The sequence below is a fragment of the Ostrinia nubilalis genome, chromosome Z (genome assembly GCF_963855985.1).
Source record: "Ostrinia nubilalis chromosome Z, ilOstNubi1.1, whole genome shotgun sequence".
Classification (NCBI taxonomy): Eukaryota; Metazoa; Arthropoda; class Insecta; order Lepidoptera; family Crambidae; genus Ostrinia; species Ostrinia nubilalis.
This window is the reverse complement of record NC_087119.1, coordinates 17767708-17785333: the sequence shown is the minus strand read 5'-3', so window position 1 is coordinate 17785333 and position 17626 is coordinate 17767708. Positions and strand designations below refer to the sequence as shown.

Genomic DNA, 17626 nt, shown 5'->3' with positions numbered 1-17626 from the left:
AAATTTTGACCTCTTTTTTGTCGATAAAAATAGGTCTAGTTTCATCTATTTTCATATGTACACTTTAACGTGACTCACACTGTATTAGCTGAAGATTATTCGTTCAAAAGACGGTAACGGGTGGTTTTCAAGAAGTCATAGTATTAGTACATATTAAATAAATACATTACCGTACATTTGCTTTGACTTTGAATCTAAAGCATCATATTCATCATCATTTCAGCCATAGGACGTCCGCTGAACATAGGCCTCCCCTAATGATTTCCACAATGGCCGATTGATGGGGGCCTTCATCCAGCGCCTTCCCTAATTACCTTTATGAGGTCGTTGGTCCACCTTGTGGATAGACGTCTTACGCTGCACTTTCCGGTACGTGGCCTTCACTCCAGAACCTTGCTGCCCCATCGGCCGTCAGTTTTGCGTACTGCCCTGCCCATTGCCACTTCAGCTTGCTAATCCGTTAGGCTATGTAAGCGACTTTAGTTCGTTTCCGGATCTCCTCATTTCTGATTTGATCTCGTAAAGAAACACCTATCATAGCCCTGTCCATAGCATGTTGTGCAATTTTAGGCTTCTTTATAAGGCCACGTTTACGAGCCGTATATCATTTAAGGGAGGGAGTTAATCAGGTCGTCTGTCAATCCGGGTGGCTGTTCACTAAACTTTTCGGATTTCCGGTGCGCATTTTTCAACGCGTCTCACTTTTATAAAACTCGAAAACTCATATGTAGAGATATAATCTACACCATATTTGGATTTAACACTATACTACATTAGAAATCAATACCATATTCCTATATTAATTCGATGTTAATTACAAATTAAATTATTTGGAGCCACGTACTAGCTATGTAGAATTGTAAAATGTTATCAAAATTCCAGAATAAACATGAAAGCAAAAGGTCGTGTTTGATTTGTCCCTCGATTATCGCTCTTCAGAGCCACGTTTTCAGCTCTCTGACGTATGTTTTTATATCTGTGGCGGCTCATAAAAGTTTAAAACCGGCGCTGCTACTGTGAATTTCAAGGTTACAAAAGAATAGACATCGTTTAAGGCAAAAGTACCTACCTACTAATTCTCTCTGCCGTGAGTTTGAAATATGAATTTCATTTTCATATCCAGACATCTTTGTAAATTTTTGTTGAGAGCCAACAATTTAAGGGTAAATAATTTATTTACGATGTGAATACATGTACCTATTAGGTATATAAAATACTAACGGCTTACTTTATCTATATATATAAAAGAATATACTATAAGAAGTCCTCACTGATGACTTTTAATTAACAATTATTTTTTATCTACACCGCTATTATTAGCTTACTTATCTATAATGGAATTAACAACACTCAGATTTTATTAAGGTAACCAAAATGGGATATACATTAATATGCTTATCTCCGGCAACACGCGTGTTCCAGAAATAATTTATTTTTTGTGCTTTATCATTTTTGTTTGATGAAAGCTTAGATATTATTATCAACAGATAAAATATCGTTATATACAGGCTGATTTGGGGACTAATACTAACTGAGTAGTCATTGTTCGCGCCTCACATATTGTGATTATAAAATTGAATCTCATCTCAGCATTAATAGACCCTTAGATTTCGAATTATATATCCTGACATCAGATAACACACATAGATAGGCTTTGTAGTCGAGTTGTGGTTACCCCCAACGGTTACGACCAGATAACAATTGATCTATTATCACAGCTTGCGGAGTTGGAAGACTAGGCTAGGCTCAGGACGAATAATTGTTTTCTATTGTGATGCAGGACGGACATATCCTCTTCAAGATAATCTTAAAATCCACGTTGTACCTACCTAATTGTATTTTGATAATAAACTCTAGATTTCGGCATAAAAATATTTTTAACTGATATATTTAATGATAGCGTTTTGTATTCAAACTTGTACAGTATCAAACAATCAAGTCTTTCCTCTGTCTTTATAATATTAGTGTAGATAATGACAAGAATTTCCTTCTTTTAAATTATGAAAACACCTTTAAACGCTACTTAACGGTCAGACGAGCATGCTTAATTAAGACGCCAGCATAAAACTTTACAATAAAGTCGCAAATTGGCACAATGCAAAAAGTTAATACGGTTGTCCAAGTCGCCCGAGCTAAATTTTGTGAATCTTCTCGTAAGACGACACCGTCTGACAAATCATAATCAAATACCCAATTTCCTTCAAAACATTCTTTGAGAGTCAAATTATTTCAGTACCTATAATAATATCTATAGCAGGAAAATCTCTTGAGCTGCTCTGGCTTAAGATTAAAAAGAAAATTCGTTTAAAAGTTTATGCGAAGAATTAATATCGAAAAAAAAAAGAACTTGAATTTCTAAATCCTTTACGCTAAGTACCGAAAAATATATTTAAAAACATGACTTCATTTTGCTTCCAAAGTGCGTAACAACAACTATAACAAAAATATACAAATAAAAACCAAAATTTCATTGAAATAAAAAACCCTCATTCGTCACGATTACTTTTTAAATTATATCCCAACGAACTGAAAGTGAAGTATGGTTCAAAACAAACCAAATGAATGAATAAGAAACACAACAATGCAAATATTTTTTCGTTAAGACCAACATTTCAAAGTCGCATAAAGTTTAATTAGTCTTGTTCTTGACAAAGCCACCGCAAACTTCTGGGTATAAAACAATAGCCCGATCAATTAAATGAAATTATCGAAAAAACCGCTAGGAAAATAAACTTTTAATTAAGTTTAGTCTTACCTTTTGTATCTAAAATTGTGTGCCAGGTATTCCACCGCACTGACTCAGCCTTTATAGATCATGCCCCTCAGTAAATTCTTCGGTTATAACTTCCAAGTTTATTGCCGAAATTTTATTCATTACGGAAACCGTTATAATTCTACTTTAGTATTTTTAACATGATGTTCTGTCATAAAACCTATTATAATTTGAGTTTAATATTTAGTTGTGTTGTTGTTAGAAACAAGAGTTCGAATGTTTTCGAGAGAAAACAGCAAATACGGGAACCGAACGTTCAACACTCGCCGCGCTACGGCGCTCTACTAGCGAGAAGCGACCGTTTGCTCCTCGCTGGTTCACTCGCTAGTGACGCGCGCACGTCTGATGAACCCCAACTTTACGTTACGCGCTTTCGCACGATTCCTTAATACCACCCCTACGCACGCCTCGGTCGCCACTTTCACTTACGCGCTGGCAAATAATGTAGGAGGGTGAGTCGTATTATCACGCAATGGGTGATAAAGAAGATTAATTTCATTAATATAAAATTATTAATATTATGAATTTCCCAAAAACTTTTTACTGTACCTATTTCTTTTACAACATTATTTAGTAATAGTCTCAGTTGAAAAAAATACACTAATATTTTTTTTTTATGATTAGGTGCTATCGCGCAATGCGGTCCGTTTAGAGGTCGCTAAAGGTCACAGTTTTTTGGTGGTAAAACGGCGAACGTTTTTCGGGTCCCATCTCTAGTTGTAAGCCGCCCGCCCCTCGTCCCTACTCCCAACCGCGGCCCAAGAATACCTCTATACAATTATATATACAATACACTTACGCACCTCAGATCTTCCAAACATTGAGCAATTCGAGAGACACACCTAACACACCCAACATTCAAATATCACGAATGTTCTGGGCTAACTATACATTACAATAATGACAAGCTATGCCTAATCTTATTACGGACATTCACTCGTCAGAGTTGGGCGATGGATGGCCTTTGTGTAATCAAGATGAAGCTAGTAGATGAATGATATTATAAACATCTGTTAAATCAATTTTAGATCCGTTCTTAAAAAAAGATCTGTTCTTAAAAAAAACGAATAATAGTAACTTTAAATAAATAAATATTAATGAAATTATAGCTAATTTTCCAAGTTACTTGACTAATCAGATGTAGGTACATCTGTTTAAAATATTTTATCTCAAACTAACTTAGTTACAATACAAAACAAAAATAAAAATCAAGGAACGTACAGTCAGCGTCAGATACATCGAAGCGTCTAAGATAGCCAAATTGATCTGAAATAATATTTCATATTAATGTAATCAGTCAAAGTAAGCATATTGTTTGAGGCACCCAAAGTAGTCAATATATTAAGTTCGTATCGGGACACTTGCGCGAAAGACACTAGTGCGAAAAGACACTAGCGCGATAAGCCATGAGCGCGAAAGACACTAGCGCGAAAAACATTTGCGCGCACGGACACATGCGTGAAAAGACATGATCGCGAAAGACACTAGCGCGAAGGACATTTGCGCGAAAATAGTTTACGCGTTATTAATCATAATTTTCAATGTAAAAAGAAAGTATAACAACACCACATTCGTATAGGAAGTTGTTACGCCGCGCCATCTAGCGGTAATTTCCGCAAATTTCCTTCGCGCTAGTGTCTTTCGCGCTCATGTCTTTTTGACATGTTAGCAACACTGTTTTCTGGATTCAAAAATATGTATGCAGTTACATTAAGCAGGCGTAGCGGTATGAGTGGTCATAAGTTCTTCCTAATAGGAATGAGTATGGTTAAGAAAATTGAAAAAATCGTTTAAGCCGACCGCCTAATTAAAGTTTGAGAAATCAGTCGGACTCGAAATCCGAGGAACGCGGGTTCGAATCCCACCGCCACTCGACTAATGTGGTGAGCTCACTCGTAACACAAGCTTATTTAGCTTACCACGAGAGGCTAACGGAAAAAAAGTGATGCTGTAAACGTTTCTATCGATCGGGTACAAAACATATTTCAAGAAAAATTGTGTATGAAAAAAATATCGGCGAGACGGGTGTCGCAATTACGAGTACTCCCCATGGAACAAAAACAGAACCGACTGACAGTGACTATTTCGAAGCACTGTTTGGCCATGTTCAAACGTAACCCGTAAGGAGTAAAGGAGTTTCTGCGTCGTTTTATAACTGTATACGAAACGTGAATTCAGCACTACTAAACTTGAACTTTAAAGATTCTCTTCTGACACAATCATGGTGCCCCAACAATATTGGTGTTATTTGAAAGCCCAATAAATATCCTAATTTTGAACAATTAATAGGGACCATAAATGTGACTTGAAAAAAGCCTCACTTGGGGCTCATTTCTGGGACTTTTTTGTGGTTATAAAACCAAATAATGATCTCACGTGTCCTCTTTAACAGATAAATAGCGATTAACCCCCATTTAACAGTTTTATAACCATAAAAGTTAGCTCGAGCGTAACTAGTGTAACTCCTATCGCTTTAAGAAGAAACACATACTTCTAAAGACACATTTTTGGGGTACCAACCTTTCCTTTAATGAAATAAATCCCAATATTGGTGGGAAGTGTGGATACACACGCTTGATAGTGTTTGTTGCGGGAGGTGCGATTTTTTTGACGCCGAGTGTATTATCACGCAACACAAACTCACTACTAAGATGTCCAATGTGCAAAATGACTGCATCTGAGTTTAATAATTTGGACTTTGTCCGTTACATGCGTGAATTAGAGTTTCTTTTCTACATTGGATACAAAAATGATCCAGCTGTAAAACAGTGGAGAATCGCTAAATCTTCTGATGCTGCTCAAATAACAAACGTCGTGAAAAGGTTATCCAAGACGTTTTTTGTTTTGAACGTCTGTCAATAGACATGTGAAAAAACCGCTGAATTTAAACTGGATAAATACTCAAACCGCAAGAATTATCAACGGGTCGACCCTCGATGCTTGGTCTCCGTCTCCTGATCCGCAGGTTGGTGGTTTCCGTTTTATGCAGCTGTATTTTTTGAGTTGTTTGGAGTCACAAGCCGACCTCCGCATTATTTCTCTTCTCTCGCAATTATTCCTGGTGTGGCTATTTACACGCCAACAATAGGGTTATTGGTCGACGTTGTTAGGCCTAATACAGGCACTACTAACGACGACAATACCGTCCGTACTGCACTATTCGATAAATACCGGTCAAATTTTGCCGATATTTTGGGTGTTGAACAGTGGTTAGTCGACGATTCATACAGTTTTAGTTGCATCGTCATGTGGTTTAACCAATCGACACCAAATCTGCCCCTTTTTGCAGAATTTCGGCATGCAAATATGTAAACGCCTATAATTGGCACCTCATTAACAGTCCATAAAATAATGATCCATGGTCACCAAGTATTGGAATGTGTCATCTTTTCGGTGGGTATGCTTTCAGAGTAACCTGGGGAAAGTCGGAATAAATTTTGGCGCTATGACACTGGAACACTGCTGCCGAAAATCTGTCAGAATCAAAATCGGTCTATTTTACCGTGCATTGGGAGTCTTCGGATTCAGTGAAATCAGGTATACGATTGTCACATCATCTTAATTAATTCAATACCAGTATTTTTTATTATCATCGGAAGTGTCAACTGTCAACCCTAGGTCCAAATTATATAGGTAAAAATTAAATCAGCTACAACTTTCAGAAACCACGGAATGAAACGTCAAATATTTTATAAATATAAAATATGTAGCCTCTAATGTATGAATTTCAAAAATCTCATTTGCAATGGAACCATAAAGTGTAATACAGATAAAACACATATTGTAAAAGAGAGTAGTCATCGTTGTATCCCTGATATTCAGTCGAATGAAATCGAGCAGCGTCATGCATACTTAAAAGAAATAGTAAAAAGTGATTACAGACCAAGCGTTGCGTATCGTAAAGTAATGATGCCTGTTATGACTGAGGGAATATGCTGCAAAGCTTCTGTCATTTCATTTAAAGCGTGATACCTTGTAAGCACGGAACAGAAGTATCGCTAGTTCTAGCTTCCAAAATTGTGAAGACGTTAGGTATAATTCCTCCAGAATTAGCAAAATATTTTTTATGAGCTCAAATTAAAAATATAATTATTTTTATAAGTCCGGGCTGTAATGATTTATTGCAACGTGTTGATCATTTTTTTTATCGGCGGAACATAAAACTTTTAAAGTGGCTCCAAAGCCATAATAAGCAAAACACATTTCATGCTGTCATCGGCTCTTCACAATATTACACTAAAGTGATTCCAGTTATTTACGCTTTGTTACGTAACAAACAGCAACACACATTTGAAGCTATCGTTCGTTCGTTCGTTTCAGCCAAATGACGTCTACTGCTGGACAAAGGCCTCCCCCAAGGTTTTCCACAATGAACGGTCCTGCGCTGCCCGCATCCAGGCTCTTCCCACGACCTTATCGACCAGATCGTCGGTCCACCTAGTAGGAGGCCTGCCCACGCTACTACACGCTACTATTTGAAGCTATAAAAGAATGTATTCCAAACTTTTAGCCAAAATTTATAAAAACTGATTTCGAGTTGGCTGTGATAAAAGCGATTGCAAAAAGTTTTGAATCAGTTTCGGTCACTGGCTGATTTTTCCACTTTGCCCATGCTGCTGTGTGGAAACACGCATCGGATTTGAATATTTCCAATAGCCGTGAGGGCTGCAATGTATTTCAGTCGCTCATTTATGCCGAACACCAAAATATTTGAAGCGTGGATTAACGTATTGGAAAAAGCACCTTCTATAAAAGGTATTGAAGTTATTGTAGAAAATATTCAATTTCCAAAAGAGTTTTATTTTGCCTGTGTAGATGTGTGTCTATTATATATTGTCATTCTACATTGTAGATGACAATATCCGACACATTCAGATACAATTATTGAATAGTGAAATATCGGTAGGCCACGTCCTCGATAAATTACGATGATTTTCATGTGTTGTTTTGTATAGTTCATGTTAATTTTGTTTGCATTGTTTTGGTTGCATTTTGTTAAAAATAAAAATTCGCAATAATATTTTGTTTGTTTTTGTAATTAAAATTAAACGGTAGTACCACGAGCAATATTTTATTGCTGTTCTAACAACTTTCAACTACAGTAGTAAGACGGGCAAACACTTTACCGGTATTACTACTGGTAGTAAGAATGGTAGTAACACGGGCAATAAAGGCAAACAACGTGGCAGAGGGTTAGCATAACAAAATGAACTAGTTCCCACTTTGGAGTGGAATAAATGTTTTAAAAACTGGTTTGAACGCATGCAAAAGTGTATTAAATATGGCGGAGAATTCTTTGAAAAACAATAAATGGTAATAATCTATTAGATTGTCTATACTTATTTCAAACGACACAACTTAAAAGGCAGCCCTCGTACACCTTGATGTAAAGAACCTATTTTTTTCTTTTAGACCTCACTGTTTTGGCCATCCTGTATAATGCTATGCAAAAACCAATCTTAACTGCCTACATCCGAAACTATCCGAAACTTTTGAATCCGTTACGGTTTCGAATATTTTTTTTATTTCGGATATCCCTGCTTCAAACATGGAAGTCGCATCTTTGGACACAGAACTTGCAACACATGTATCTCAATTCTCAAAGGACTGACGATGCTTATCACCATCTATTTTTTATCTGGTGCACAATTTTTGATGATGAGTCAAGCAGATTGCAAGATATTATGCAGCCACCTGCTACCAGATCTAGGTAGCTTTCTTTTAATACATTTTTTTTTATTGTACACAACACAACGTAAATAACACCAGTTGACAGACAGATGTCAAAATAACGTAAAAAGAAATGTATGTAATTAACTTGTGTATAGTTAACCACCGGTTAAGTTACTTCTATTATGAAATTGGGGACTTGGGCAAAGGATGATGGGTACTTTTCTATGGAATCTGGGCGTAAAACCAACAGAAATGTAACTACTATTATTTGTTAGGACTTAGTATCAGAAATATATTTTCATATAAATAACTACCAAAAACTCCCGGGTTTGCTTGGAAATTGACATAATGTATAATAGTCATAGGTGTTTTATTGCGCAAACAAAAAATATTATTAATTAATATACCTACATTGATACATTAAGATATTTATCAATTATTATGTCCGAGTGGGGCCAACAAATGGAATAAAATAAGTACCATGTTCTACATTACGTGCGTAGGACCACACCTACTCGTAGGTACCATTTTGAGAAATGAAATGAACACAGTCATGTTTCAATGGGATTTCTACCAGTTAAGCTGTAGGTAATGTTGACGCATAATCGATCACGAATCGATTATTAATCGATATTGCCAAATAACGATTTATCGATTAACAATTCGATTAATCGATTTCATTGATTACCATCATCACTATCATTTGATTGTTAGTTTGATTCCTTATTTTCAGCATTATACTCGATTACTGCAATCGAATAATCGATTGTGATTTATTCGGTATACTTGCATACTTAATCGATAGAATCGATAGTAAGATATGATACAATACTATCAATATGATTGATACAAGCAATTAAATTGACCTAATACTATTTTTATTACCCTAGTGTGATGTGAAATACTATGGAAACTTTGCATATTCAATTACCTCTATCTCCGTATCCCCGCGTATTTCAGGATTGTTGTCATACTATGAAATGAAGTACTAGTATTAAGCTTTAATTTAGTACACTTTTTGTTTCTGTTGGTTCAACGCCCAATTTGCCCATCATCCAAAGGATGATGGGCACTTTTCTATGGAATCTGGGCGTAAAACCAACAGAAATGTAACTACTATTATTTGTTAGGACTTAGTATCAGAAATATATTTTCATATAAATAACTACCAAAAACTCCCGGGTTTGCTTGGAAATTGACATAATGTATAATAGTCATAGGTGTTTTATTGCGCAAACAAAAAATATTATTAATTAATATACCTACATTGATACATTAAGATATTTATCAATTATTATGTCCGAGTGGGGCCAACAAATGGAATAAAATAAGTACCATGTTCTACATTACGTGCGTAGGACCACACCTACTCGTAGGTACCATTTTGAGAAATGAAATGAACACAGTCATGTTTCAATGGGATTTCTACCAGTTAAGCTGTAGGTAATGTTGACGCATAATCGATCACGAATCGATTATTAATCGATATTGCCAAATAACGATTTATCGATTAACAATTCGATTAATCGATTTCATTGATTACCATCATCACTATCATTTGATTGTTAGTTTGATTCCTTATTTTCAGCATTATACTCGATTACTGCAATCGAATAATCGATTGTGATTTATTCGGTATACTTGCATACTTAATCGATAGAATCGATAGTAAGATATGATACAATACTATCAATATGATTGATACAAGCAATTAAATTGACCTAATACTATTTTTATTACCCTAGTGTGATGTGAAATACTATGGAAACTTTGCATATTCAATTACCTCTATCTCCGTATCCCCGCGTATTTCAGGATTGTTGTCATACTATGAAATGAAGTACTAGTATTAAGCTTTAATTTAGTACACTTTTTGTTTCTGTTGGTTCAACGCCCAATTTGCCCATCATCCTTTTTTGATAGTTCTTACTTCATTCAAATTATTTTTTATTAGGTATACATCATACATCATACATATAAAAATTACTACTTAAGTAACTACTATTGTTAAGTAATTACTTTGACTTGACAACAGATTCGAGTGTAAAAGTCAAACATTACACTGTAAAATATCAAGAATGCTACTGACAACGCCACTCTTGTAGCAGTTTTGGGTGACACTGTATATAGGTTTGTTGTCGACACGACAAGAAGATCTTACAGAATAACCCAATTATAAAACTGAAAAATTTAATAATTATAGAGTTCCCGGAAGCGGAGCCGACTGAAGAGTCTGAAGGAAGCCTTTTGCGACTCAGTGTAATTTAACTTATAATTAGATCATTTCTATTTTTTATCGCTAACTAATGAAATAAAAGTGCTCCGACAAATAATTTTTAACCTTAATACTAGGTAATACTACTAACAGTGCCACTGGTGACATCACGGGGAGTAGTCGACCAACTATCATGCACCATGGAAATCGGTAACACCATAACTCGACCACAGAAAAACTCCGAACAAATTACGTGCTTCACACTATTTCCTTTAACAAATAAATTTAGAAAAAACATTCAAAAGTTTATCTATGACACCACCTGCTTGGTTTGGTAGTAGGTACCTACTATATTTTTATGTGTATGTAAAACAGGCACTCAATCCTAGTAAAAAGATCCTTACAGACTTGTAAAAAGTGAGGTAAATTCAATATTCCTACAGAAATAACGCAATAACGTCGGTTATTTTATATTCATTCATCTGGAAGAACGTATTCATATTAATTCATCTGAAATAACGTATTAAAACAAATCAAGTACTAGCATCTCCTCGTTAAATGCATTCTCTAAAAACATACGTGTTATTGCAATGCCATTACAATGAAGGTGCAAAGGACATCGGGAATTTTCGCTCAGGACGCCCGCCCCACAGCGAATATGAACCGTGAGGGGCGGATAGAGATCGTGAAATTTGCCGTACTAAATAACAGGTCTCATGGTGTAATGGTTAGCACTCTGGACTTTGAATCCAGCGATCCGAGTTCAAATCTCGGTGGGACCTACATCAACATTTTTGTTTTCTATTCACGTGAATTCTATTATTGTTATTTCGATTGATAGTACGTGTTGAACAAACTATTAGTGATCTACAATCGCTCCATTTGGAGGCATGCGAGAAAATTATACGGTAGGTTACTAACTCAACTGCAGGTATACTATCACAATTTGTCACTGACGATTCCAATTTCATAACTTGAAATCAAGGGCTATTGATAGATTCAATGGGCCACATTACATTCTTGGTTTTATAGACACGTTTACGTACGAGTATATTCAATCTACGGCGACAGTAGGAAGGTATCGAATGTATTCTTCCAATAAATCAACGATAAAAAATTAACCCACTGACAAAAATATATTGATTGAGAAAACTCAGCACATAAAATCTGTGGCAATTTTTTTTTCCAAATAAACGAGGTATATTGTGTATTCTTGAGACTCTACGTTTATACCATCTACTTAACAGGAAAACGTTCGGTGAAAACATTTCCTTTACCGTTTTAGAAAGAAAATTAATAATATAATCAAAAAGTTTGTTGATACCAATCGACCTTGTTTTTAATAAGGCTTCTAAAATATTTCGTTTCGGAAAACATGTTTTTAATTAAATTAAATTGTGTTATAATGTTTTCAGCCTATGTTTGCACACAAAAAATCCTGAAACAAGTACTTATAACCGCTCGTGCTACCATCGGACGACCCTTGATGATTACAATTTAGATTACAATGTACAATGTTGACAATAGACAATATGTTGACACCACCAATCAATTGACGTACTTTTTAAAACTGTCAAAACGAAATTCTCACATAGACTTTGTATGGCACTACAAGCAAATGATGTCACTATTTTGTCAACTCAAATAAACTACTTTTAAATCGTAATTTACAGGTAATATAAAATTAATTAGGTTTTTAACAGAATGAAGTGTCTTTTTAGAAAAGTTGTGATTTTTAAATTATTGGGGAATGGTGTCAAATTATCTATTAACTGTAATGTTTTTCATTTGTTGTATTTTTCAGAGATCTATCTAAGCGAGAATCAGGTTCGTACAGTAAATCAATCGATCGAATCGAAGCACGATGTGCAGAAACAACTCTATTGAGGTTTTGCTTGCATGATGCTCTCTAAATTCTAAATCATACGAAGAAGCGACAATTGAACTAAAAAAAATTGGCCAAGTGCGTGTCGTGCCACGCGCAGTGTAGGGTTCCGTAGTTGTCCGTCGTTAACACAATATATTTCAGAAGCAAGCAATTACTTCATCTAAAGTCACTTTCAATATTTTCTTAGAAACGCCTAAGCCATTTTAAAAGACCTATCCAACGATACCCCACAAAATAGGGGGTAGCGTTAGAAGATGAAAAAAAAATTCATCCCAACTTTTTTTCAAAATTTTATTCTACCACTTTGTCGGTATGTATATATTACGGTCAAAGTGAATAATTACCGCATGATTTGGTAAATGTGATTAATATATGAGATCATTTGTGTGTATAAAACTAAATAGGCGGCTTAGCCCGCCGCACCTTAACCTAATTTTCACTTTAAATCAAAACAATATGTTATGGGCTTTATGGCAAAGTAATGTTACGCAAGAAACAGTCGAAACTCATTATGCCAAATTATATTAATATATGATATCAAAACATTCAAAATGTGTGGCTGTAAACAAGCACTATACATGAGCCATTGTTCTTTTATGATATTTGATAGTACTAAGGTTACATTATTAAATAATCACTGATAAATGTAATTCATTTATTACTTTTACCTGAACTGTCGGTAATTATTCATAATAACCGGCGATTCTTCATACTTTTTAATTTATCACATTAACCGTAACATATACACCTCCTCAAAATTACAGCTCTCAAGTGTCAATAGTTTCCAAGCAAAACCTCGGACGGACAGACAGACAGACGGACATGACCAAACTATAAGGGTTCCTTGTCAGGACTACGGAACGGAACCCTAATAAAGGAACTCAGAAGCATAACCGAACCATAAATTGAATGGCTTATTTCAAATAATATTAAAATAAATTTAAGTAAGACGCATATCATGACATTTAAACAAAACACAAATAAACTAAATCTGGACATTAAATTTAAACACACAAAAATAGAAGAAACCGACAAAACAAAGTTCCTAGGTCTTTGGGTGGATAATAATTTGACATGGAAATTTCAGACAGAAACAGTGTGCAAAAAGCTAAACAAATATTCATATGCTTTATATAGACTTGCCCGACTCGTTAATCAACCCACTGTTTTAATAATAGCATATCACGCATATGTCGTATCAACGATCCGTTACGGAATCATCTTCTGGGGTAACTCCACGGATAGAGAAACAGTCTTCAGAGCACAAAAGAAATGTGTTCGAGCTCTGTGCAAATTGCGACCAACCGATAGTTGTCTACCACACTTTAGGTCATTGAAACTGCTGACTCTGCCGTGTATTTATATACAGGAAATCTGTCTTTTCGTTAAAAAGAACTTATCGTTATTTGAGACATTAAATAGTAAACGTCATAAAAACAAAATATGCTCGAAAACACATAAGACTGCTTTGTTCACGAAAAATGTCACGGGTATGGCACCACGTATTTTCAATAAGTTACCGGACAACATAAGAAATAAAGAAGAATTAATTTCCTTTAAAAATGCATTATTTCACTTTCTGGTTGAGAAGGCATACTACTCCATTAACGAATTCCTCCTGGACAATTTAAAAATGTGATCATAAAAATTAAATGTTTGCATGTAATATTATAAAATGAACAGGTTTTAAGTAAATTAGTTAATAAGTATTAAGTAACCATTTATATGTATATTGCACGCCATCTGCTTGGCAAATTGTAGCTGAACAATTTTACGTTTAAAAAGATCCATCAATGTATGATATGTACCTACAATTGCAATAAACTAATTTGATTTGATTTGAATTTGATTTGATTTGAAGTATTTAACCTTATTTGTAAGTATTAAATTTTACCAGCTCAATTCTGTTCTAAATATAAAGGCACCTCTCTCCTAAATTATGTATGGAACTAGTTCACCCTCGTCGCAATACCTGCCATAACCATAGTCGTTTGAAGTCTCTTTGTATTTCAATCTGATTATTAATCTATCTAAGCCCTGATGCCAAGTTGATAGAATCTTTAATGACAGTTTTGAATAAAATATTACATTCCACATTCATTATTTTCGTTTTATATTTTCGTCTATGTATAGGTAAAGGAGATTAATGAGTTAATAAAAAAAACAAAGTACTTTTACAGTTAATCATACTACTTTGGCCAATATTTCACGAATTACTACCACCAATGTTTTCCAAGAACATTTCAAGCATAACCGAATCGACCTGAGCAGTCAAGAAAAAAGCGATATTACGCCACAGCCTTTGTTATAGGTCGCGTTCGTAGAGTTTAGTAAACAACCTAACCAAGTAGGTTATTTACTAAACATTTCCGACTTACCAAACCAAACGTTAAATCAAACGTATTATTTAGTACCACCGAACAGTAAGTAATTGGAAGTCTTTGAGTCCACCACAATGGCCACTATAAAAACTTTAGTGCTTTCAATTTTCTTTTTACATTTTACTGCAATCGTAAGTGTTTAACAAGACTTATTATTTATTTACTCAGACAGGCTCCTTATTCGCATTGGTGGTCTTGGTACCCGCGAAATTTCTAGTGTAGCATTGCCTGCTTTGCTTTGATCTGCATACAGCACTAAATACCTCTTCCTATCAAAACTCGTCGCTCTGTGGTGCTGAGGTCTCGTAATTGACAGATGCAAAAGATTGACTACATTTATACAAGATCGATTCACCTTTGTCTGTATCTTCACTCAGAGAGACAACAGGACGAGTCGCTCTGTAAAATTAAGTACGACTCTCTTCTTTCACCACATCATGTACTAATGATACACGCTGTGCACGTATTATTGCCATCTTGCTGAAAGAATCTGGATATTGGCTGAATATTATTCCTTCAGCTAATATATCGAGACTGTAAATACTAAATACTGTAATTGACAAAACATCACTTTCGGTTTCAATTTCCCCCCGTCTTGGAATTAGTCTCGCTCATCCACAATTTCCACGTCAATGACCATAACATTTTTATCTTAGGTTTAAAAAATTTTTTACTATTTCCTCGATTTTTGTTAAGATTGAAGCAAGGATCACTCCACATGCGCATATATATTTGTAGATGGTTTTGGCTATCATAGCCTCTCTTCTCTCGCCATCCCGTTAGTACTTAAATTAGTACTTTAGACATCTGTCGGGACGATGGCAAAAGGTTCTGACGGTATGACTAATACAACCTACATTTTGTGTCTCATTTTTGTTAGAGTGAAGGCGATTAGAAAAATATTGTTATTACAGTGGCTACTGGGACAACGTTAAATTATTCTCATTTATTTACAGTTCTGCAAAATTGTATTGCCACACAAACTAAGGTACTTGGAGAACATGTTGAACTCCGAAGTAGTAGCCAAAGCAGCCAGAATACGCCAGAGAATAGAAGCCAATCCCAACATACAAGACAGCGATAAAGGTTGGCCTATGCTCCTAGCAAAATACCAAGCAGACGACAAGAAGAACGTACCATTTGGATCATATAACAACTTATATAATAGACGTTTACCTAATTTTTAATCACACTTCATTATTATGTATTTATATTTACCAATAAAGATGGTTTCTGCAATATTTTACAATTTATGCTCATTAATCCAATACTACAGACACGGGCAACACAATGTAGAATACATCTGCGACTCATTAAACGATGTCACAGTCGGACTGTATAATCCGCCGTATTACATTACGGCTAGCCATTTTCAAAGACAGCGCCGTTTTGTAATACGGCGCACAGTATGTTATGAGACCGTATAAACGGACATTCTCATTTATTTGATGAATCGTATAGAGCTCAGTTATACAAACATGATAGTAAAACTCCCGTTTGAAAATTCCACGTAGTTTTCGCGGTATAAATATTCAAAGTTACCTATTTTTTAACTTCAAAATTATGCAAAAATATTCTTACTCGTTAACTAATAACATTTAATTCAGAAATGTTACAATACTTCATAGAGCTCTTAAAACTACACGTAATAAGCGTATTAAGTGCTTCGTAAACGCTTTCAGTTAATTAAGAAAAATGATTTTAGTGAAATTTGTTTTTATTTTTTTTCTCCATTATACCATAATATATGCAAACATTTTTAATTGCAAAATATAGCCTGATATTTCATCTAATTGTATAAAAAATCAGCTTCAAACTCGCTGATATATTTGAGGAAAATCAAATTGAAAATATGCGCAAGGGCTGTCACATAGAATTGTAAATTTCGTATCACTTTTTAATAGCAATATTTCTTCCTCTCCGACGTTGAGGGTCAACTTGAGCTAATTTTACTTGATGATGGATATTAGTTTCTTTTTTGTTTCTGATGAAGGAATACGTGGGGGCGGGAAGGGGTCCACCCTCGTTAGGTATTTTTTACTAAAACCCCGCTCTTATACATGTTTTCTGGAGGAACGGGGGTGAGGCACCATGGAGCCGTTCCAGACCCATGGCGCCACTTTGCCTCAGCAGGAGCTAACCCAACCTGCTGGGGGATGTCCTTCCGGGCTCCGACCGGAGGACTTAGGACAAGGAGGGCACGAGGGCGCCAACCCTCGTGTTGGTTCACGAGTGGCAAACGATGATGATGCTATGGATAGCGCCATAGCCGGCGCCTCTCAATCTCCGGAGGCGACCGTAAGAAGGCAAGGAGAAGACCAATTCTGTGTCAATCCTGGAAAAAGTAGCGAATGTGAAATACCTATTTCAAATTTAACACGGCTAGAAATATATAAGGCTTTGGTTGATGAAAACAAAAAAATTAATGGAAGAGGAAGACCTCCCGATTTAAGTGAGTCGGACAAGATAAACTTGGTAATGAAACTACTTGGGAACAAAATAAAACCACTGCATTTCGCTGAACATTTAAAAGAAAAGTTAAGCAAGGCTATCACTTTTTTTATTATAAATACAGAAAAAAGGTATATAGCTTGTCACAGACAATTACAGTTCTTTTTAAAAAAGAATGCAGATTGGCTAAGCAAAAGTTTTTTGGATGATCTTCCGGATGAGTTGCAAATTGGATCTGACACTAC

The 17626-nt window shown here is 35.4% G+C and overlaps 1 long non-coding RNA gene and 1 other non-coding gene across 2 annotated transcripts; both read left to right on the top strand.

The window, feature by feature from the left end:
* Positions 1–11371: 11371 nt before the first annotated feature.
* On the top strand, positions 11372–11443 carry Trnaq-uug (transfer RNA glutamine (anticodon UUG)). The gene has a single exon. It is a non-coding gene; the product is annotated as a tRNA-Gln (tRNA).
* A 3537-nt stretch (positions 11444–14980) lies between these two features.
* Positions 14981–16181, top strand: LOC135086639 (uncharacterized). The gene is made up of 2 exons (XR_010260552.1): positions 14981–15061; positions 15887–16181. It is a non-coding gene; the product is annotated as an uncharacterized LOC135086639 (long non-coding RNA).
* Positions 16182–17626: the final 1445 nt, after the last annotated feature.